This window comes from Eutrigla gurnardus, assembly GCF_963514095.1.
Source record: "Eutrigla gurnardus genome assembly, chromosome: 9".
Lineage (NCBI taxonomy): Eukaryota > Metazoa > Chordata > Actinopteri > Perciformes > Triglidae > Eutrigla > Eutrigla gurnardus.
Window position 1 is genome coordinate 8474175 of NC_139923.1, and position 24179 is coordinate 8498353.

General features: G+C 45.2%; 1 protein-coding gene across 1 annotated transcript in view; it reads left to right on the forward strand.

The window, feature by feature from the left end:
* The window catches only part of cav1 (caveolin 1), a 481528-nt gene that overhangs the window by 32631 nt on the left and 424718 nt on the right, over window positions 1-24179 (forward strand). The window lies entirely within an intron of this gene.

Consider the following 24179-nt stretch of genomic DNA (forward strand, 5'->3'; position numbering starts at 1 on the left):
TTAAATGTGCCTGGAACTGTGGAAACCTGCCTGTGAGGTCTTGATGACGTGTGCGCACTGCCACTCCGCCAGCTGTAATTCGCCTCATGCCAAGAGTAGACAAGATTGGAGCTGGTGGGCTTTCGGCGCAGTCTCGGCGAGGCTTTTTGCCACGAAACTTCCGCTGCGCCAAGCTGAATCTGTGACGCCTCCCCCTGCTGCGCCGCCACACCCATCTTGGCGCAGGCGATCCACCAAACTGCCAAACTGACCGTGCGCAAGGCTGCGCTGGTCGAAACTTGCATTACGCCGGCTCCACCACCCTGCTCCACTCTGCACTGCGCCATGAAACTAGGGCCCTTAGTGTGAGTGGTACTAGAGCAAAATTGGAGTGGGACGTAGGGCAACGCTCTTTGCTCTGATGCAGAGGTCTGTGTGTTTACTGAAAATGTACATTGGAAACTACATAAAGCCACGCGTCATAGACGTTACCGTGCTGAGTAGAGTTCTCAACGGGTTGAGTCGGCACGACAAACCCATCGGGACCCGGGCCGGGCTCGGGTCGAAAATATAAGCAAGTGACTCGGGTCGGGTCGGACCTCGGGCTTAATTTTTTCCGCTCAGTGGAAAAACAAACAAACATTTATTCATCATCACTGCTGTTCACCGCAAAGAAAGTCTGGCTGCTGCGTGCAACGTGCATCATGGAGAGGGGCGGGGCAGACCTGATGCCGCCAGGTTTGGGCAGATAATTCATGTTGGTGTGTCGGTTTACATCGGGTCCGGGCTTTAAAAGCCACGGGCCGGGTCGGGACAGGTTGTAATTTTCAGGCCCATTGAGAACTCTAGTGCTGAGGCCTGGTTGAGCTTGAAACAATGTGTACAGTACAAGCCCAAGGGGGACAATCGTGCTCCTGCATGGTACGGGGCAACTGGGCCTAGTGTGAGTGCGCTCTCGGCTCAGAGTCGCTCTAGAAATGCCGGTCCATTTATGGGCCCTGTAGCAGAGTTGAAGTAATGGTCTCTATTTATTTGGAGCTACTCTTTTTTTAATCACAGATTGTGACCTGTGTAGTGCCACCAGGTGAAATCCGATCGAGTTCAGTTTGTGATTCGCAAACTGAGGGCCATCTGCCACAGCAAATTTTAACAAGGACTTTAACTAGCTATTTTTATGTTGAGCAACAAATTAGAGCAAGCCAATAACACAATTTTGGTTTGAATTTGGTTGCATGTGACACAGACGTCAAATAACCGACCATTGGAACTGATGTCTACATCTGTGGGAAAAATAACTCCCATAGGCCTACTGTCTGTTTGATTGATGTTTGCAGGTTGCCCAACAGTGCATGTTATTGTAAGTGAATTGTTACTCCAACACCATGCACGACAAGTTTTGTGACGTGTTCTTGCCAAGTCAGTGCATCGACGTTGGAAGTGTGTGTGTGTGTGTGTGTGTGGGGGGGGGGGGGGGGATTTGAACTACTAGAATGTCAGTTCAGTACATTTAGATTCATCAACCACATGACTAGACACCATTTGCTGGAAAAAAATCAGGAAAAATTAAAATGAGTTTCATAGGGCCCATCCTACCAGTGTCCTTTAGACCACCAGATGGTGGTCCGCAGGTTTTTTTTTTTTTTTTCGCTGCACCTCTGCCCATTAATGTCCCTGAGTCAGTGTTTATTTAATCTCCTGCAATGTAATCCTCTGCAGATTAACATGCTCGGATCTCATGATGATAGATTTTATATACAACTCCTCGTGTATTGTACGTCAGTGTGCATTGTTGTGTGTCATTCGTACATTGTAATTGCCAGTAAACTGTGACTCATCTACTGACTCATACAAAACACCTGACTTTTGAAAAAAAAATGTTTGTAGCCTCAGGTTATAATAAAGCTTTCCACAGTCCAATAGATGTTTATTTCATTGTTGGGACCTGCTATGTGCAATTTAGTTAAAACTTAACTTTATAACCAGTAGGATAAACTATATTTTTAATATCGCCTCTTCTAGATTTGTTTAATTTTCCATATCTTCTGTAATGCCCAATAGAGTCCAGAATCCATTTGAAAATACAGCCTGGGGTATATTAAAGCGAGGTTCGGTAATGTATTATAGAAACAGTTTTTGTGACATTTGTTGGAATTCTCTTTACATCCAATCTATAAATGAAACTCTCGTCCAACGATTGGATGGCTTATCTGCCTACCTATCTATCTGCCTACCTACCTACCTGCCTATCTGCCTACCTACCTACCTACCTACCTACCTACCTACCTACCTACCTACCTACCTACCTACCAGTGTTGGGCAAGTTACTTCAAAAGCGTAATGCATTATTTATTACTTGTTACTGTCATTTCAAAGTAATTAGTTACATTACAATATGACTGTCTTTGAATTGTAAGGCATTACACTACTTTTACATTACTTTTGCCTTACTTTTCACCAAAATAAAAGGAAATATGGATTTTGTGTTCTCAGTAGATCTTCTTGTGTTAAATGCAGCTCATTACACAGCAGGATGTGATGTTTTTCGCTTCAAAATAAAAGAACGAAAAACGGAAAATGACTCGCATCCCGTTATTCGTTTTAAAAACGGAAACAACTCGTTAACTGATATTAGATATTGTGTTCATGAATGGGATTCGGGGATGAAATAACAGTGCCATTTTTCATTCCAGATTTACCGTACGTCTTTTTTAATGACCCAGAAGGCGCCGGGTTATGCCGCGAAATTACCTGAAAGCCTACTTTGAGACATTTAGGGGGAGCTCTAAAACACTGTTCATAAACGCTCTGACAGCGTCTGACGCTCACGTTTTGAAGTAAACCTAGAGAACCTACCTATCTGCCTGCCTACCTACCTACCTACCTACCTACCTACCTACCTACCTACCTACCTACCTACCTACCTAACTAACTAACTAACTAACTAATTACCTACCTACCTGCCTATCTGCGCACCCTCTGCCCTAACGCTCATTGTGCATCAGCGCAGTCTTTCCTCGTTCACTGTTTATGTCCAGAATGGTAATTGTGTGGGAGTTGCTTTCGATTGATGGACTGTCAGTGTTTTCAGATTTGGCGACTTTTGGAGCTACAATCTTGGAAACTCTGTGTATTATTGGTCCAATGATGGATAGGTCCAAGTATTGTTGGCACCAACCCAAGAATGTTGGTCCAACTTTGAGGAGAATGTGACCAAATTTAGGGGCTTTATGTAAGTTGCTAATTTCCAGACCAGAAATATGAACACCGGATGAAACCAGGTTCAACATTCTTGTTTAATTTTGTTGACATATTAGAGTCAAAAGGGTTTTAGTGACGGACATTTGGATATCTCTTTGTATCACTCCATAAATCAGAAAACACTGTCAACAGCCATTTAAAAAATGAACATAATATGACTAAAAAAGAAGAGATCTTTGTGTCAGAGTCTGAGAAAAAACGAAAACCGCATTTACAGATATGGATTTTGAGAGAAGATGCACTTTAAAGACACTGCAGGTGAATAGTAGTAATAATAGAAAAATATGTTAACACCAACCATGGAACTTCACCAGTTGATTACTTACAATAAGACAATAATGTCTTTGTATTAGAAGTTTTCTGAAATGTTATGTTTACATTTTTTCACGATTGCTATGACAATATTTTTCACTTTACTTTTAAAAAGTTAACTATAGTCTTAACAGAGTTAGCGCCAGATCCGTCTGTGTAAATTGTACAATTAACACTTTTCCTGTTGCTTTGACACAAAATGCATAGTTAACACAAATGCTTGAACTTCTTTTACACACACTCCACCAAGACCAAAACAATGGATTTTTACTGCCAAATTTACAAGTGCTTTCACACAGATTACATCATGTTCAAAAACAGTATAAACAGGCTCTAATCCTGTCTACACTGTTTTGTTGTTGTTGTTGTTGTTGTGTTTTACATTGCACTTTCTGCTTTTTGCATTTCTGGTTAGACACTAACAGCATTTTGTATTGTTCTCTTCACAATGACAATAAAACTGAATCTAATCTAATCTAATCTGAACAATTTATAGGCTAAAGTCAAAGTGAACAGCTGTTCATATTGTAGATTGAAATATATTACATATTTTTGAAATATATTGCATGTATTTTTCCCATAGCTACTGAGAAACAGCTGATTGAAGTTATGCAAATAGATCAGTCACAGAGAATCCCACCTAGGAAACACACTCAGGTGTTGTTCTTTCAATCACATGACCATATGGCATCCAGTAAAAGAGGAACTCTTTGGGTTGATCTTGTGTGGAAAAGGAGCAATATAGAGCAACACAAAGACAGTAAGAAAATGCCTGCAAGAGGGAGTACCATGTTATCTTGCAGTAATGTCCGGTTGCAAATAAGCCTTTACTGCAGCAGTTATGTCGCTGCCTTTTTTTCCATAAACCATATGTTCTATATTGCTACTCTGAGATGGGTCATTTATTTTTTGTATTGAATTTCTACAGCAAAATAAAAAAAATCATAGTATTTACCAAACCCAACAAAACAAAAATGTAGAGAGGCCTAAAAAAAACTGCAGTGCAAAACACAATCTATGATTTATACCATAGAGTGTCTGTTGTAAAATAGCATACCTGACACGTTATTACAATAATGCAGTTTCTGTAATTCCATCTGATGTTAATGTTTTTATGTCATTGTGTTATGATTGATGTTAAATCAATTTAAATGTTCCTGTGGGAAGAGAACACGTGTTAGTGTTTGGTTGACATTGTGTGTTGCGTTCGTGGATTATTGTATTTTGAAAATGAATGTTGGAGTTTAATAAACAATGTGTGATTTTGAGCATGAAATTAACTGTTTTGGAAATCGTGTGTGGTAGGTGTGTTGGCGGTTAAGAGTTTAGGAAAATTGTTCAAAGTATTGAAAAAATTATTTTAGTGCAAACTGCTGCATTATCTGGTGCTAACTTTGGGTCAATAAAGGAACAATCTACAGATGCAAACAGACAAAGTAGTAAAAAAAAACACCTATGTGTATTTTGGATGTTTTCTTTCCACCAGTCTGACAGACATGTTATGGAAGCCAAATAGCAAAACTCTCAAAATTGATCGGAGCATGAAAAACACATTTTATTTTTTCCTGTGGCCTCTCTATTTCTGATTAGTTTGGATCCTTGCTATCTACCCTGATTATGGTGTTTCTACATGTTTTGTGAAAAATGCTCATTTGTCAACTCTGCTTTGTCTGTCAAACATGAAAAGATGCAAGTCATTTCCCCATGCACACTCAGAGGGTCCAGTCCTGGGTGTCTAAAAGTACATGTTGAGCAATGTTGAGGAATTTGTTGGGAGGAACATATAAGGAGGGCAAGTGATGACCTTTTGATGTTAGACATGGACATGAACAACCAGTGATGTCTGAGCACAGCAGATATCCCTCTAGCTGCTGCATGAAGCATCATTTCAAATCTAAAACAAATCGTTGAAATCAAGATTCACCAGTATGAGTAAAATATGATTCATTGAACTCCTTTTTTTTTACCCCCACAGAATGTTTTGTTATGTTGTTTAAGTTGGCAAAAATATTATTAACATTAGACAACTGCCAATGCAAAAAATAAAAAATGTAAAAATGCAATGGGCAAACTGGATAGAATAGAATAGAAGGGAGAGTGTGTTTGTGAGTCATTTCAGCCTCAGTTCAGTGGCTTGGCACTGACCCATTTATACACACACAATTAATGATTCGTCACAAACTGCTGTTGGAAAAGCTGTTGAGGCCGTGATGTAGCGTTGTCCCATTGTCCCTGGGATCCTAGAACGTATTACTTTCTGTGGAATGCAGTGATGGATTCTCTCCAGTTTCTTTAATTAATCTTTCCATTGAACGTTGTTCCAATGCTCCAGAGGATTATCATGTGTTTTTTGGCCAACATTAGGATGTATTTTTATCAGGGAGCAAGGTCATGCATACCTAGGGCTTAAAAAAAGTCTTTATTTTACAAATATAAACATTTACCACTTCAAAGGAGTGTGGCAACAGAAAGTGCCTATACAAATGGCTTTTGTGGGAAACCACAACATTTTAAAGGTCTCATATTATGAAAACCACATTTTCTCTGGTCTCTATACCTATAAACTGGTCCTCCCTGAGCCTGTCAACTCCCAGAATGAGGAAAACAAGCGACTCCTGCATGGTCTCTGCAGCCCATCCACTGGTACAACGGTGCTCCTACAGGCTGTTCAGATTCAGCTCCCGTTGTTACGTAACGAAAGGAGTCAATTTGCATAGGCTGACCTCCTCTGCCTGATGATAGGAGATATCCAAGAGGGGGCGTTTCGCAACACAGTAGGGAGAGCGCAGCTCGACTTACCGGTTGTGGCGCTGGGTGATCCAGCTGGTGCTCCGTGAATAAATCCCGGTGTGGTTGAAGCTGAAGACAATCTCTCACGTGCTCTGGTGCGTCTTCACTGCTGCCTCCGGTCTGACAGAACCCGGGGTCACGTGTCCGACAGAGCGTGCACGACGGTCCGGGTCTGGTCCCTTGCGTTCCATTTTTAATGACAATGTGCCGGCTACGGTTCGTGTTAGCTTGTATGTTTGTGACCAGCTGAAATTCAGGACCACGGATGGGTTTGGGGCAATGCATATCGAAAACAGTGTTGTTGGACCTCTGTGTGGTATTGATGAAAAACAGTATAATATGGGATCTTTATAACTTTGATTTTGATCAATCACGTTTTGTCTGTGATTTTGGCATGGCCGACTGGCAGAATCATAATACCCATGAGCCTCGGCCAGTGCTGTTGTGGAGAAGAAGCCAGTTGGAGGCGTGAATCAGAGCAAATTCTGAACGCTTTTTCAAGGAATTGGTGGACAAACCACAACTTTATCATCGGCAATGTCATCCAAAACACAACCCAGATTCAGAGAGTTACTTTATTTCAGCAGTTTTTTTCTTCCCAACACTAATCTTTGGCTGCTTTTAGCCGAGCGTGGACAGTATCATTATTGTAAGCTAGATGACTTTTCTTGCTGAAATGCTCTTTGGGAGTATTAAAGGACACAAGCTTGTAAAATAAACGTCTATTCATATAAGATGCTTGTGAGAATTGTGACATGTGATCGGCAGTTTCAAATACCGACTCCTTCAGTTGCATGCTTGGGACAAGATGTGGAGCTCCCAATTGTGCCATCAGTGTGTGAATGTCTGTCAATGGGTAAATAGACTGAATGTAGTGTAAAGACTAGAAAAGCGCTCTAGAACTGCAGGTCCACTTACCATTCACCATCATGTTTAAGCATACTTAAGTGAGCAGAAAGCTATTTGCGTGCCTTTCAAGATACTAGAGAACCGGGACGTACTGTATATAACATTGTAGACGTCAAGATCTCTGAGTCAATCTGGCCAATAATGTGCTTATCTACGGTATTCATTTCGCTTTTTTTTTGTGCCACATCTGAGAAAGAACAGGTGTCTTTCGTGTCATAAAACTAAAAGAGGGAGGGAGCTTTTGTTTGCATTTGTTTGTCAGCTAGCTTTCAGTATTATTATGTTACCCCTTTGAAATCAGTCAAAAGGGAGGGTGAAAAGAGAAGCGGCATGTTATTCAAGTCTAGATAATATGGCAACACCCATCCAACTCCTTTTGTTGATATGTTTGCAAGTAAAGTGTCTCTGGAGAGACATTTGGTTTTGGCAGAGCTATTAGTGTACAAGGAGGCGTTCTTGCATTCGGGGTTATTCACAACATTGTTCAAGACTTTTTACGGATAAAAAAAGGCCTTATGTGCATGTCTCCTTGATATCATGTATGGCGGGTAAACACAAGAACAAAGATTTGTTGTACACATTTTGTGCACTGGTATGGAAGCTTCTGGTTCATTTATTCCACTCTGATTAAAATAACAGCCCACCAGATGGTGCAATCAAAACTACGGCGGCCCTCGTGTGGGGGCGAGGCGATGACCAATGCTCCCTTCGGAGCGAAAATGTGGCTGCATGGAAACGAGATCCTCTCCAGAAATAAAAGGCCAGAGTTAAGTGATTCATCCTCATGTCGGGCTGAACGGGCCTGAAAGCAGCATTCAGGAGCCACTGAGTCACACTGTGGAAGGGCTGACCTTAGATCAGATGACGGGGGCTGGAATAGTCGCGCACTCTCACTCTGCACCAAGGTGACACCGAACAAGAGCTCTCAAGGCCCCCTTGTCTGGCCGATTCATCCCCCCCACCCTTCCTCCCACACAGGTGATCCATCCTCCTCTGGTACTGTCTGTTCATCTCTTGTTCAGGCTCCCACTCTCTCTGCCAAACGATTTAATTCACTCTGGTTACATTTCTGATCTTAATGCTGTTTCTGCTTCATTTTGATGTTTTACTTTTAAATCGATTTATTGATAACAGAGTATGGGCTAGTTAGGCCTGGGGTGAAATGCCCAAAGTCTATCACAAAATAGGGCATTTCATATTTCAATAACAATGTATGTTTATCACGACATAGCTGACATGCTCTAGATACCCATCTCAGTCATGGCGTGGTTTAGAAAAAAGTACGTCGGTTGAAGTTTATTTGCAGTTTCACACAAGACACGAACAACGGACCCCAACAACCGTTTCACAAAGCAGGTTTAGTAAAAACCTTGAGTTAACCCTGACATGAGGGAAACTCTGTTTTTTTCGGTTTCACAAAGCCAGTTCAGCATAAATCTGAGTCAGTTAACATGGTAACATACTCTGTGAACCTAACCTGCTCGTTTGCTTCAACAAACCCTGAGTTTCTCCCTACATGTCTCCGCCTTTTTCCTGAATCTGAACCAACTCTGAAAAAATGTGCCGTCCTTTCATCGTCAACCTAATCGATATTGAAATAAAAGTGATTCTAGCAGCTTTGCGTCGGGAGAGGATTTTGATTACCTTTCCTTTCAATCACATTAGATATTATCTAAACAATATTCTCCGACATTTTCAACATTTCATATCGCGGACATAATCCGCAACCAGATTCTTTGCGGAGCTAGCTTTTATGCGAACGGGACATTTGTGAAATGTTTAAGTACATTCATGTGTTGAAATACCTGCTTATATTTACTGTTTAATATGTGAAATATGATTAAAATCATATGCCTTAGTCAACGTATTTTCACAATATTCTTATGCTTAATTTTCAACTTAAGCCATGTTCTTTCTGTGCCTGGGGGGATTACACCCAATGAAAATAATAATTTCTTCATTGCGCTACTTTGTGAACTACAGGAATTGAACTGCTGTCGCCTGCACCATAGGCACCGTTGCTAACCATTACACCACAGTGTCGCTCTGCAAAGCTAAAAATGAACACTTATTACCTTTAGATCAATCGACTGCTTCATTCAGTTATACACATTAGATCGGGCAGTAATTGTCTGCCACGCCAACTATCGCTACTTTGCTGCAGTTATGTTGCTCCGCTTTCTCAGGAGGAGCTTGTTTTCTACATAAACACTCAGTAATATCTAATGACACTCTCCCGGTTGCCATGGTGAATCGTAGTATCGGAGCTCCATTGATGATGGCTTTGTAGAGTCGGCAGGCACGCGCGTAACTCAGAGTTTACATAGTCAGAGTTGACTGAACTAATTCAAAACCACTGTTCTGAAACCGAAAACTCTACTCTGAGTTGCCCATCTCAGAGTTGGTCAACTCAGAGTTCAGGGTTAGGTTCAGAGTTTGTTGAACCTGCTTTGTGAAACGGGCCCCTGGAAGTTTAACCCTGCTCCAGGAAGTCCTATGTTTAGTGTCCCATCCACCTCCCCTCCTGGGCGGACTGATACCGGGTCAGTTGCGTTGCTGTGATGCGGCGGGTGGGCGCATCGAAACCACGATGATATATGATTTATGCGTGGTATGATTCCATTGACAATAAATTATATATACTGTATATATATATATATATATATATATACAGTATATATATATAAACTTTAATAGAGTTAAGGTTTTTCAAATATCAATGTAGACAATTGATGTTTTCTGTTGTTTTCAACTGTTATGCAAGACATCAGAAGAAAAAAAAATTGAAAAGGTCAGAAATGTTTCCCGCATTGAAGAGATTTAACCTGATAACATCATATCATCACAGAACACTTCCACGGAAAGCCGGTCATGTTTATGCACCTTTGCTGTGCGGCGAAGAATGTGAATAATCTCAACTGAAGATCCAATTACCAACGCTTTCAACCATATCTCATGATCTTGATACCAAAAGCCGATGCTTCTTCAGTGGCTCTCGCTGTCTGATGCCGACGCACTGAAGTTAGCGTCTTGAGATGCACCGGATGTTCCAATGTAAATCCACTGTGTCAGGATTGGACGAGAGCAACTGATGTATATAAAGAGTGAGGAAGTCGGGTGGTTGGGTCAATCTGATCATTTATAAATTATCGGATCTTATTTTATCTGGACAGGCCAAAATTACATACACAATATAATATAAAAGCCCTAATGTGACACACATTGCAAAGTTATGAAGTGCATTTCCACATGTAGATCTCCGGCTCTGACTGTGTTTTGTCATGATATAATTCACAGCATCTCGTCCATCTGAAGAAGCCAAACTTTGAGTAGCTGCTTCGACTAAATGTCGTGGAAATACTCCCGTAGTTTAAACCATAAAACTCCAAATCCAGCTGTAACATTAGCAGTAAGACAATTCAAACTTTCAGTGTGTGTATGTGCTGTCACCAATGTCCACACATGATAAACATCTAAAGATTTAAGGGGTATTTACATTTGTATTTTTGTATATGTTTCCTTGTTCTTTTACATTTTCTCTTTTTATACACATTTAGGGCCCTAGTTTCGTAGACCAGGCGCAGTCAGCTTTCAGCACACCTGCGCCGCGCCGACGGGGTGTGTCCGCCTGGACTTTGCAAGTTTCGTGCACCGCGCAGGCTCGCGCAGGCACACCTCCCGTCTCGCCCACCGGCGCAAGTGGGAAAGAGGGAGGAGAAGAAGGCGTGAGTGGGAGACGAGGAGGAGACGAGGCGTGGACTGGGATTAATACAGCCGATTCAGATCTTCACCAATCAAATGAGCTCCTCTCCTCTCCTTTAATGCGTTAGGGGAGGTTCAGTGTAAGATCCGTCACTTGACAACCCGATGACAGAAGCAGCGCCGCCGCTCCCACCACGCGCATCACGCGCTGTGCGCGCGTATCATAATAATAACAATGCCCATATTATAAAAAACAGGAGAGAGAGAGGGAGATGTTTTGGTCCGAGAGGCTGAGTTTCCGTTACGCGTGCCATCCGCCTTTGATCTGACATCAGATGTGACGGGACAATCTATATAGATATAAATTCACGTGTTGATTCAATTAGTTGCATTAAATAGTGTTTGTTGTGATTATTTATTGCATTTAAATGTGCCTGGAACTGTGGAAACCTGCCTGTGAGGTCTCGGTGACGTGTGCGCACTGCGCGCCGTCAGCCAAACTTCCGATCCGCCAGCTGTGATTCGCATTGAATGAATGGACTTTATTTACGCCTTGCGCCTTGCGCCGAAAGTTGACCAGGTCGGAGCTGGCGAGCTTTCAGCGCAGTCTCGGCGAGGCTTTTTGCCACGAAACTTCCGCTACGCCAAGCTGAATCTGTGACGCCTCCCCCTGCTGCGCCGCCACACCCATCTTGGCGCAGGCGATCTACCAAACTGCCAAACTGACGGTGCGCAAGGCTGCGCGGGTCGAAACTTGCACTGCGCCGGCTGCGCCGCCCTGCGCTGGTCTACGAAACTAGGGCCCTTAAGGAGCACACAACCGACTGCTTTTTTGTATTTGTTGTACATGTATGATATTAAAGCACTTAATTACATGTATTAATCACAATTGTTTCCTACTTGCGTGCCCATTCCACTTGCTCAGGTTGATGAATGATGATGTGTGACTCAGTAGCATCATGGGAAATAAAGGAATATTTAATGTGTCATAATCCTGCAAATTGTACCAAGGTTGAGTCTGAATCTGGCCCATTGGCCCTGAATGAAAGCCCGTCTCTCCCCTTCCCAGAGTATCTGACTATCTGAAAAAGGCAAAAAGATCAACTCAGTAATTGTAACTAAGCCATTACTGAGGTTACATGTTTTCAATTCAATTCAATTTTATTTATAGTGTCATATAGAAGTTATCTCAGGACACTTTTACATTGAGCAGGACTAAAGCACGCTCATGCATTTTCAAAATCCCAACATCCCCCAGGAGCAAATATTATTGTGCAACAGTGGCAAGAAAAATCTTCCGTAACAAAAAAAAAAAAACACTGATGTATCCCATGGCAATATATAATAATTGTTTGCAAATATCTTCTCACTCACTTTTCGTTTTCATATGAATGAAAATGTACTGTAAGTTGTATATATGCCGTTGAGCATTTCTCATACGAGGCTGTTACATTTTTGGTTCAGAAACGTTGGGTTGCAGAAATGTACCTTTTTTCTCTGATGACTGAGTTGGGAGACATCAAATGCATTGAATTGACCCATTGTGGTCAAGAAATATTCTGCTGTTTGGTTTATTTAATGCAACAATGAGATTTGATCTCAGGATACCAAAGGTCAAATCTGTCCACACCAGCAACGTTGCTTGTAAAAGGGAAATGCACTTTTTATGCCTGCAGCTGAAAATGGTGACCGGGTCGCATGAGTGCTTTGTTTGCACAGACAGGAATAAAACCTTAACCTTTTATGGTAAGCAAGTAGCTCTGTGTCTCTCACTGTCTGCCCCCCATCCTTACCTGTCTCCTTCTCCTCCCCCCCTCCTCAACGTCTATCTCTTCCTGTCTCCTTCTCCTCCCCCTTCCTCAACGTCTATCTCTTCCTGTCTCCTTCTCCTCCCCCCTCCTTAACGTCTATCTCTACCTGTCTCCTTCTCCGACTCCCCAGCTCCAGCGCTCTGAGGGGGGCCTTCTCCATTTCCCTCCTGCCTAGAAAAATCAATATTGGGAGGCGGCCTGGAAGACCTTTCACAGGAGTATTACAGCACAGAACGGCGCGCCGATAAGCCTCCTGTTACGTCCTCTCGGGACGGGGCTGGCCAGGCCCGTGCTCCCCACCTGGGGGGGGGAGGCATTCTCCTCTGGCCGCAGGGAAGAGCGCTATAAAGGGTAAGACGTGGATCACAAGTCTATTGGTGTGGGCTATTAGTAACCTTAGATCCCATGACTGTGACTAGGGTCCTGTGCTGATTCCCACACACACACTCACAGACAGAGTGGGAGGGGACACGCACAAAAAAAAGGACAGTTTATGACGACAAAGCGCTTTGTCGTGCACTCAGGAGAGCCGATGATAATAGTGTGTTGTTGTTAATGTATGCGCCGACACAGTGGAGCAGAGCGCTCACAAGCTGGCCTTCACGACGCCCTTTGGCTGCCTTTACCTGTAATGAGTGTTGTTAACTGCCCCCCCAACACACACACACACAAACACACACACTGGCTCATGCGTCTAAACACCTGGACCCACTTATATAAATAATCTCACACCCACAGGAGCCAGTGAGAACATTATGCAAACAAAGCGGTTGTATACATGCTGATACACGTTTAATGGGAGACTGAGAATTACAAATTGCTACAATTATAGAGACAGTTATACAAGTTACCCAATTAATCAGTCATATTGTCTTCCGGCATTCAAGAACCGTTCACACAAGTATTAGTTTTTATTTTAGTACCTTCAGCTGAACCAAATAACCCGTTTTAATCTAAATAAACTGCAAATTGACTCAGCAACAGGTGATACTGTGTCAAGTAATATTTTGTGGACTGATTTGTAAATTATAGTCATGTTTCAACAGGGTTTTAAGCAAAAAAAAAAAAAAGAGGCAAATTGGTCAACATCAACTGGTTTGGGGCGTACAAACTTGGCTACAGTTTGGTGTGAAGTTAGAAGCGCTGCAGGCACCTGCAATCCACCTGTAAACAGAGAAGAAGAAGAAGAAACAATACAAGCCGACCAGATCAGTCATGTGAGTTCATTCCACCAGAAGGTTTAGGTTTAGATTAACCCTTTTTGGCTTAAAACGCCCTGAAGGTCAATGTTTGCTATGTTAGAATGTATTTGGTGAAGGTGTTTCCCGTAATCCATTCAACGCATTTACTCTTTCAACCTCGGCAAAATCCACCTCAAGCGAGTGTTGTTTTTTTGCAGATAAAGAAGTTTTATCAAATTTTGCTATGTATGAATATGTTTCTGAAGGTGGCCATGTTAAATGTGTAAACTTGAACAGTGAGTTCACTTCAGTGACATGTCTGAACCTACCCGGGTTCGGTGAAATCGACCGTACTGTTACAAAATAATCAAACTTAAGTGGCAGATTTAACAGAAGGGAAATCTTGGTGATTGCATGGAAGTAAGTGGCATCATCTTTTTTCCCAGTCCCACGCCACCCAAACTGCTCTAACTTCGGTGTAAATATGTATTCACGTAGGATGCTGTTAGTCATCTTAATGGGCTGTTTTCCCTCCTCACACCTCGGTCAGCTACTTTTACTTCCGGCCCAGTCTCGGGCAGATCGTGAAAGTGTGACCGGATTGAAATCTAGCGATTTGTGTACATGGACACAGATTCTCTATTTTTTGTGTGTGTGTGTCTCAGGATGAAAACAGCCTTGCAATGCTTTACAGATGATTCTGCATCGATGCAGGAAAGTCTATTATTGATTATTAATTGTTTTAATTTTGCAATCTTTCCACATTTTATATCAGTAATGTCGCGCATCAACATACAAATATGAATTGGTTTGAAAGATTTGAAGGGAAAAAAGTTCTCATAATATTTAAATCAACAAAAGAGATGCATCGTGATGCATGGAGAATCGTTTAATAATCATGAGGTGACTGACGATTCCCACCACTCGTGTCATCCCAGGCAGGCGAGTCACTTCTGATTGTAAAACACTAGTTTGAAATTCATTCAGTGAGACAAAGTAACGACAAATTTCACAAACTGCCATGACTTCAAACTGAGCTGTCTATGTGTTGGTGTTACAGATGTTGAGGCCATAGTCCCCCAAATTTGGTGTCGTGCCTATAAAACATTTGTGTATTACACGGGAATAATCCAGGCAAACATAAATACTGGAGTCGTTGTGCAAGTAGCATGACGTCCCATCGTAGTAGTCGTTCATTTGCTCATTGATGGCTGCGATGGCTGTGTATGGTTTCAAGTTGTTAGCTGTAGATCCACGGTTGTACACTGCTCCTTGTTGTTTCTGGAGAGGACCCACAGTTAAATCCCTTTCCAGTGACTCCACTTGAACTGCTGTTTGTCAGAGAGTTGTTTGCTCCTAATTATTTTTCAGAACTGTTATCTAAACCAGAACTGGCGTAGAAACACGAGGCACATTTGTCTTCGCATTAGACAAACCACAAACATTTTTTTTCCTCAAAAAAAAAAGAAAAAAAAAAAGAAGCCTTTTTGAACACATTCAAGTCACACTTTCTGGTACATAAGGAACAGATCCATCAAGTGCACTCACCCAATGAGCCGACATACTGTGGTCCAAGGTCAGCTGGCTTACAGTCACGAAAACAAAAGAAGGTCTGCTTGCTAAATGATTTTCCTTCATACATGTGTGCAGCTGGGAGCCATCTGAGAGGAAGGATGAGAAAGTGGAAGCTCCTGGCTCAGAGGTAGAAGCCAAAAATCTCTAAATCCCTGCAGTCTGTCTGCTGTCCTAGAAGCTTAGAGATTCATGAAGTACTTACAAAGTCTTCATTCTTTTATCGAGGGAAGGATCTCGCCATGTTCGGATTCCTGTTCATACAACAGCTCCGACACAGCTGGTGCCATGGATACTAACTTTTTTTGTTCAAAATGACTGACATATTCTTGTGATATAATCTTGTGTTTAACATGTTATCAGTCAAGGCTGAAATTGTTCTCATTCTTTTTTTCTCCTTTTTTCCCCGCTAAGCTTCCTCATTTTGTTTTCATTGAAATCCTGACCTCTTGACCCTAAAATCTGTAAGCGGCTTCCTCTCGTAGCACCAGGGGGGAAAAAAAAGGGTCATAGCGCTGCAGTCGCTGCCAGGATGTAATTATTAAAATGCAATCGAATCACCCGTGGTCATGGGAGTGCCCTTTGAAGCAATCATTTGTTCTGTGAGATTTACTAAACTGAAACAGCATGATGGAGGAGACCTGTGTGACCCTGTGAAACACATGTACATGCAGCCAGGAGAGGTCGGTCAACTTTTTTATGTCAAGTCACAAAAAGCAGTTAACGGCATGCTGATGCTCTTCACAATGACACAATTGCACATTGTAACATGTCTATGAAAAAGTTTTTGTTCCTGTTCCTTCCTGTTGTTTCGTGACAGCAACGGCAGATTCTTTTATTATCCGTGTGATGTATGTCCTTGGCATCGATAAAACAGCTGATAAACCAATTCTATGAAAATCCCAAACCAAGTAAAACAACCGTATTGTCATGTTTGGCGGACTTGGAAACAGGCATGGACTCGAAAAACAGGTGGTGAGGACCCAAATGCAGTTAAAAAGGAGGATTTATTTAATAATAAACTAAATACAAAACCAAAAACTAAGACTAAAACAAAGTATCAACTGAAGGAGACCACAGGGGCAAAAACGCCAGACAAAGAAACACTTACGAAACGGAACCAAACACGAAGGGACACGGGAGGCAGGACGAGGTACAAAATATCCATGGGCAAGACGTGAGACCGTAGACAGGGAGTGACAGACAGCGACATCAACGACGACAGCAACAACGACATTCAACAGCAACAATGATCCGACAAGGACACAAGGGAAACACACAGACTATATACACACACAGGGAGGCAGGGAGCTGACGAGGAACAGGTGAAACACATTAGGGCAGGCAAGGTAATCAACACGAGAGGCTGGGGGAGTCAAGACAGCGGAAACAACAAGGACCAGGAAGTACGAGACAGGAAATCACACCAAGGGCAAAAATCACAAAATAAACCAGGGAATCAAAACATGAAAACACAGATCATGACAGTACCCCCCCCTTAAGGGACGGATCCCAGACGTCCCCAAGGTCCATGATACGTAGGGTGGGTGGAGGGGGCCAGGAGGGGGGGTTCAGGAGGCCGGGCATGAGGGCGACCCAGCAGACGGGGTCGCTCAGGAGGCCGGGCATGAGGGCGACCTAGCGGGCGGGGCCGCTCAGGAGGCCGGGCATGAGGGCGACCTAGCGGGCGGGACCGCTCAGGAGGCCGGGCATGAGGGCGACCTAGCGGGCGGGACCGCTCAGGAGGCCGGGCATGAGGGCGACCTAGCGGGCGGGACCGCTCAGGAGGCCGGGCATGAGGGCGACCTAGCGGGCGGGACCGCTCAGGAGGCCGGGCATGAGAGCGACCTGGCGGGCGGGACCGCTCAGGAGGCCGGGCATGAGGGCGACCTAGCGGGCGGGACCGCTCAGGAGGCCGGGCATGAGGGCGACCTAGCGGGCGGGGCTGCTCAGAAAGGCGACGTGGAGCAGGAGTAGGACGGCCCCCCCGTCGGAACAGGAACGGGTGACGAGCGGACCTCCCGAAGGCTGCGCGGAGCAGGCGTCGGACGGCCCCCCGTCTGGACAGGAACGGGTGACGAGCGGACCTCCCGGAGGCTGCGCGGAGCAGGCGTAGGACGGCCCCCCGTCGGAACAGGAACGGGTGACGAGCGGACCTCTCGAAGGCTGCGTGGAGCAGGCGTCGGACGGCCCCCCGTCTGGACAGGAACGGGTGACGAGCGGACCTCCCGAAGGCTGCGTGGAGCAGGCGTCGGACGGACCCCCGTCGGAACAGGAACGGGTGACGAGCGGACCTCCCGGAGGCTGCGCGGAGCAGGCGTAGGACGGCCCCCCGTCGGAACAGGAACGGGTGACGAGCGGACCTCCCGAAGGCTGCGTGGAGCAGGCGTCGGACGGACCCCCGTCGGAACAGGAACGGATGACGAGCGGACCTCCCGAAGGCTGCGTGGAGCAGGCGTGGGATGGCCCCCCGTCGGAACAGGAACTGGTGACGAGCGGACCTCCCGAAGGCTGCGTGGAGCAGGCGTGGGACGGCCCCCCGTCGGAACAGGAGCGGGTGACGAGCGGACCTCCCGAAGGCTGCGTGGAGCAGGCGTGGGACGGCCCCCCGTCGGAACAGGAACTGGTGACGAGCGGACCTCCCGAAAGCTGCGTGGAGCAGGAGTAGGACGGCCCCCCGTCGGAACAGGAACGGGTGACGAGTGGACCTCCCGAAGGCTGCGCGGAGCAGGAGTGGGACGGCCCCCCGTCGGAACAGGAACGGGTGACGAGCGGACCTCCCGAAGGCTGCGTGGAGCAGGCGTGGGGCGGCCCCCCGTCGGAACAGGAACTGGTGACGAGCGGACCTCCCGAAAGCTGCGTGGAGCAGGAGTAGGACGGCCCCCCGTCGGAACAGGAACTGGTGACGGGCGGACCTCCCGAAGGCTGCGTGGAGCAGGCGTGGGACGGCCCCCCGTCGGAACAGGAACGGGTGACGTGCGGACCTCCCGAAGGCTGCGTGGAGCAGGCGTGGGGCGGCCCCCCGTCGGAACAGGAACTGGTGACGAGCGGACCTCCCGAAAGCTGCGTGGAGCAGGAGTAGGACGGCCCCCCGTCGGAACAGGAACTGGTGACGAGCGGACCTCCCGAAGGCTGCGTGGAGCAGGCACGGGACGGCCCCCCGTCAGAACAGGAACTGGTGACGAGCGGACCTCCCGAAGGCTGCGTGGAGCAGGCACGGGACGGCCCCCCGTCGGAACAGGAACTGGTGACGAGCGGACCTCCCGAAGGCTGCGTGGAGCAGGCACGGGACGGCCCCCCGTCGGAACAGGAACTGGTGACAGGCGAACCCCCAATAGGCTGCGAGGAGCAGGTGTGGGACGGTCCCCTGTCTGGGCTGGTGCCGGACGATCGTCCGCCGGGACTGGCGACGGACGGGCCGCCGACTGAAGACCACTGGAGAGTGTCGACCGGACCGCCGACTGAAGACCACTGGCAGGTGTCGACCGGAACGCCGACTGAAGACCACTGGCAGGTGTCGGCCGAGCCGCCGACTGAAGACCACTGGCAGGTGTCGGCCGAGCCGCCGACTGAAGACCACTGGCAGGTGTCGACCGGGCCGCCGACTGAAGGCCAGTGACCGAGGCGTGGGCTGGATGCTTGGCTGTGGCTAAGGCCTGGGCTAGATGCTTGGCTGTGGCTAAGGCCTGGGCTGGATGCTTGGCTGTGGCTAAGGCCTGGGCTGGATGCTTGGCTGTGGCTAAGGCCTGGGCTGGATGCTTGGCTGTGGCTATGGCCTGGGCTGGATGCTTGGCTGTGGCTATGGCCTGGGCTGGAGGCTTGGCTGTGGCTGAGGCCTGGACTGGAGGCTTGGCTGTGGCTGAGGATGGCTGGAGCTCAGGGGTTAGGAGGAAGCCCCTGACCCAGGCAGGCAATGAGCCCCTGAGCCACGGGCTGGCGGAAACCAGCTCCCTGGCCCTCGCCAGGGCCGACTGCCTCTCCTCCTCTCCCTCAGCATGCCGGTGCTCGGCCTGGAGACACTGGAGTCTATAGGTAGCCTCCCGGAGCTCATGCGTTGAGCCACATAAAAGAAAGGCTGCTAGGTCCATATTAGCTGCTGGGTCCTTAATGTGGTCGGATCATTCTGTCATGTTTGGCGGACTTGGAAACAGGCATGGACTCGAAAAACAGGTGGTGAGGACCCAAATGCAGTTAAAAAGGAGGATTTATTTAATAATAAACTAAATACAAAACCAAAAACTAAGACTAAAACAAAGTATCAACTGAAGGAGACCACAGGGGCAAAAACGCCAGACAAAGAAACACTTACGAAACGGAACCAAACACGAAGGGACACGGGAGGCAGGACGAGGTACAAAATATCCATGGGCAAGACGTGAGACCGTAGACAGGGAGTGACAGACAGCGACATCAACGACGACAGCAACAACGACATTCAACAGCAACAATGATCCGACAAGGACACAAGGGAAACACACAGACTATATACACACACAGGGAGGCAGGGAGCTGACGAGGAACAGGTGAAACACATTAGGGCAGGCAAGGTAATCAACACGAGAGGCTGGGGGAGTCAAGACAGCGGAAACAACAAGGACCAGGAAGTACGAGACAGGAAATCACACCAAGGGCAAAAATCACAAAATAAACCAGGGAATCAAAACATGAAAACACAGATCATGACACGTATGACCGTGTGAGTCCAGTCGTCAGGAAAACACATTACACTGTAACATAACAGTGTAACATAACAGTGTAATATTACCCTGTTATATTACACTTACATTACACCGTTTTATGTAATGTTCTGTACTGTTACGTTATCCTGTTACATTACGCTGTTACGTTACACAATTGTGTTACGCTATTAGATTGTCTTGTTACGTTACAATGGCTGAACTCCCAGCCTCGGCGACTAAACCACTGCAGTGTATCCAGAACGCTGCAGCACGCCTTGGGCTCTAGTATTGTACAGCAGTCGGGGCTCAGCGAATTTGCGCCACGCCGACGGGGTGTGTCCGCCTGGACTTTGCAAGTTTCCTGCACTGCGCAGGCTAGCGCAGGCACTCCTCCCGTTACTCCTCCCGTCACTCCCACCCGCGCAAGTGGGAAAGAGGGAGGAGAGAAGGCGTGGAGTGGGATTAACACAGCCGATTCAGATCTTCACCAATCAAATCAGCTCCTCTCCTCACCTTTAATGCGTCGAGGTGCAGTACAAGTTTCGTCACTTGACAACCCAATGACAGATGACAGCAGCAGCAGCGCCAGACGGCCAAACTTTTCCCAGGATGAAACTGATGTTTTGGTCCGAGAGGTCCAAGTTTCAGCTGTGTTAATTCAGTCAGGCTGAGTTTCTGTTACGCGTGCCATCCGCCTTTGATCTGATGTCAGATGTGACGGGACAATCTATGTAGATCTAAATTCACGTGTTGATTAAATTAGTTGCATTAAATAGTGTTTGTTGTGATTATTTATTGCATTTAAATGTGCGAGGTCTTGGTGACGTGTGCGCACTGCGCGCCGGTGAGCCAAACTGCCACTCCGCCAGCTGTAATTCGCCTTATGCCAAGAGTAGACCAGGTTGGAGCTGGCGGGCTTTCGGCGCAGTCTCGGCGAGGCTTTTTGCCACGAAACTTCCACAGCGCCAAGCTGAATCTGTGATTCCTCCCCCTGCTGCGCCGCCACACCCATCTCGGCGCAGGCGACCCACCAAACTGCCAAACTGACCGTGTGCGAGGCTGCGGAACGAACTCCCGACCAATGTCAGGACAGCAGAGTAATTTGCCATCTTCCGAAAAAGGCTCGACTCTGCATAGCATGACCCATTAACAACCCCCCCCCCCCCCCCCCCCCCCAAAACAAAAGAAATAGCACTTCCATGTTCTTACCTACAGCACTGTTGTACTTAAGGTATCCTTGCTGAACAGCTACTTCACTCAAACGAGGACCTAACACTATTTTTTCGCTCTTAATTTATAGGCAATGACATGTTGTAGTTTCTTTCTTTCGACAAATGTACTTATTGTAAGTCGCTTTGGACAAAAGCGTCTGTTAAATGCCCTAAATGTAAATGTTTTAAGTTATGTAACGTAATAGCATAACGTTGTTGCATTACGCTATTGCATTGTTGCTTTACATTATGTTATTATTTAAATTAGGGCTGTCCAAAATAATGCATTAAAGCGGGTGGGTGATTAATTTGTGGAAATAATGCATGGATTTTTTTAACGCATTAACACTGTTGGCTCTCTATAGGTTCGAGAATAAAAAAAGTAAAGATGAAACAGTTGATAAACACAGCCTCATAAAACTACTAAGATCCAACGGCAGCGACACCATTGCAGCAACGTGATGTTAGCCTCTCACCATGGAGCCTAATAAGCCTGCCAGCTGCAACAATAACCTGATGGACAAACATGTTAAATCATCATTTATCAGCAGCTGCAGGCTGGAGCAGACCACATCAGTTCATGTAGCATAGAATCTGTCGGGGTTCCACTGATGTATTACATGTTAGTGAGTGTCCAGTGCAGGGAGAAGTCATCGGTTACATTATAGCATGAATGTAGTGTAGTGTGTGTTCCTGAAGTTTACTGAAGTTTACGTACTTACTCATGTTGTGGAAAAAATGAATCTGCCCAATAAAGTTCAACAACCAGGGTCAGCTTTTTCTCCAAGGTTTATTCGACAAAGTATTTTCATCTGCAGAGGAAAATAATGTTCACCCCTGCCTTCTCATGCAAAAGCTCAGAGACAGCAGGAACCACCCTGAGTCTAGCAGGAATCTCCCTTTTAAGGAGGAGGAATCATACCATAGACAAAAGACAGGTCAGGTCCTGTCTTACAAAGAGAAGATGTACAGAACACAGATGTAATGTCCTCTGAAATTATCTCATGTCATGCGGCACTCATGCTCATATCACCTAACTACGCACAAACAGACAATCATTTTAGTCATAGGATGACAGTGCAAAAGAGGAGATGCGGATCAACATCTGACCTGAAAAAGTTTCGGATTATAAATTACAAACATCCAAAATTCCCATAACACCCACTCTTAAAATCAGTGGTATTGGTACATCTCTAGTTGTAGAGGCTTCAAATGCTGCCACATATACGCCTTCTGTCATTTATCTTTCTGTTCCCACAACAATAAACAGAGAAAATGGGAATCGGATCATGATTAATAACAACCCTGTGATTAATCTGATTACGATGTTTAATCGTTTGACAGCACTTAATTAAATACAAACCATGATATTTTTTTCTAACCTTGACCAAGTACTCGAGGCTACAGTGGAGTCGATACAGTCAAAGGTTGGTGTACACCCTCTTGATAATAAAACCAACATGCCAAAAGACAATTTTGGTAGGTAATTCAGGAGGCAACACTAATATAACTAGTTACTTTTTAATGGCAAACAAGCTGCAGCACAGCACTTAGGCTAGCAGCAGTGTACGTAAGTTAGTTTGAAAAATGCTCTAACGACATTAAAAAAGTTGTTCCACAGTGGCAGTAAATGAAGTAGCTATAACTAATGAACAGTTATGACCAAATCACCTCTCTGTCTAGAGCATTTAGCTCTAGCTTTACACCATGCACTTTTCATTAAATGTGACTCTCCTCCATGTCGACAGACGTGTATTAGAATATATTATTTTTGTGAATACTGACTTAAAGGAACAATTTTAAATACACTAAAAAACATTTCTGGACCTTCTACGCAATAATTCATCCTCTGTTTACGTTCACCATAACAACCCAATTGAAAATTCATTGATTGTACTTTATTATCAGACATATCCAGAGAAAAGCATTGTCCCAAGAATTGAGCCTTGTTGTACACCACTTTATCAATGATGTACGAGGGAAATGGATGCTTCTCTGTCAGTCACGTAACTATAGACAGTGTCTAGAACACTCCTTGAAATACCAATGCATTAACATGTTTCCACCGTGCACTTAAGAAAAGTAGCACTTACAAGGTTTAACATTCTTCTAGTCCACCACCTCTATATGGTTGGCTTCAGTGCTCTGCTGGAGAAGAAGTTTAAAATATATTTTTTTCCTCAACACTTCCCAATTATGGCATCAAATATTGACATTTGAGTATAAACGGTATCATAATGCTTCTCTAAAAACAGGGTTAACATTTCACTTTCACTACAATTAACAAACTCATGCTCAGTTTACTCAGTGACGGAACTGGTGGAAAGTTCAGATGGAATTTAGAAAGTTTTATCCAAACACAATTTATTTTCCTTAAGTGTATTGTGGGGTTGAATGTAGTTGAAATGTGTTCTGAGAAATGCAGAATTGCTTGAGATTTTAAATTGTTTAGTGATAAATCCAAAAGTTTGACCTTTCAGGGATGTGGTATCAATTCATCAAAACTTAAGTAAAGCTTAAAATGCCGATTTCGCAAAAATGCGATAACAAGCTCGGGGTCACGCTGAAGAAGGCATTGTGGAGAGATTGTAGACGAAGGCCAGGCGCCCCCTTTGAGTGCTGAACTTGATAAAGCACATTGCTGCGGAACAAAATCTTTTCTGATCTGTCTTTACATGTTTTGGACGAAAAAGAAAGTTATTCTGAAAAATTTGGAAACTAACAAAAGCCTTTAATCAAGTACTGACACGTGCAAAACATGCCAAAACATTACTG